The sequence below is a fragment of the Austrofundulus limnaeus genome, unplaced genomic scaffold, assembly GCF_001266775.1.
Source record: "Austrofundulus limnaeus strain Quisiro unplaced genomic scaffold, Austrofundulus_limnaeus-1.0 Scaffold3, whole genome shotgun sequence".
Taxonomy (NCBI): Eukaryota; Metazoa; Chordata; class Actinopteri; order Cyprinodontiformes; family Rivulidae; genus Austrofundulus; species Austrofundulus limnaeus.
Window position 1 is genome coordinate 8,710,779 of NW_013952405.1, and position 1,249 is coordinate 8,712,027.

Here is a 1,249-nt window from a genome sequence, read left to right on the forward strand (position 1 = left end):
CCCCCCGGTTTTTCAGATGAAGCAGAAAAAAAGACCTTAAAAAAATGTGTGTTCCCCCCAACTTTTAAGATAGTGATTACGTCCTTGACCACACATTCTGGGATAAATGTAACTTATTAAACGATCAAATACGAAGAATAATTACATGAGCTGAAACCATCTAAACAATATCTTTTTGAATAAAATAGTCTTTTAAAAAATAAATCAGTCTAACAAATAAAACATTTGTATGTTTTAAGTTATTTTGCTCTGTGTGAAAAACAGATATTTGCTGGTTGGACTGGAGAGTGTGGAAAGCTGGTTTAACCAAGGCCAAAGATCCAGAAGGTCAAACTACAGGAGTTGTCCATCTGAGGGACATGTGTAGCCTAAAAGACATTTAACCATGAAATGTTCAGTTTGTGATGTTTATATGAAATACACCAAGCCCCTCAGCTACTTAGGTAGTTTACAAAATTTATGCAGAGTAAAAGAATAAAATAAAAACTTGTTGGACTGATTTGGCATGATGTCCTGAGACGTTGCAGCTGATAGGAGACATAAAACAGAACAGGGGGCCGTTAGATGCCCTGACACCCCTATAGAAATGAGTGAAGCATGACTGAGCACCAAGCAACAACCCATAGGTTCTCCCTGAGAACCAGACTAAAGATTTTATGTGCAACCCTGTCTACAAAATATGTTTTAATTCTTCTTGAATATTTATCTTTTTTTCTGACTTTTTACACAAATATGTGTTAGAATTTATGCTGACAGGAAATTATAAGCTGCAGTTTTATAGAAATTTATTTATTGCAAGGATAAATTAGATTTTTTTAATAAAAACATTTCACATAATGCGTGTTTAAGCTGAGTTTACCTTTGAAATTTTTAACTTAAAAATAAATAGTTAAATAGTCTAAAGACAATAGCAGTATTTGCATGAATATGAATGAAGTCACCAAAAACAGAACCTTTCCTTTATGAAATGTCGACTATGGGCTTGCCTGTACCAAGAGATTCGCAACATTAACATATTTGATGTAATGGCAGACTTGCTTCCAGCAGAGAGCGCTGTGGGGGGAAAAAAAGCCAAAAAAAAAAAAAATACTATTCTACAACCTCACCTTAGAACATAGAAATTCAAATAATTATGTAATCTTAATATTTTCAGGCACATAACTCATCCTCTTCATTCAGAGGGACCTCATATAAAAAGTTGTGATTATGAAAAAAGAAATTCTGCAGATTAACTTCAACTGAATAAAAT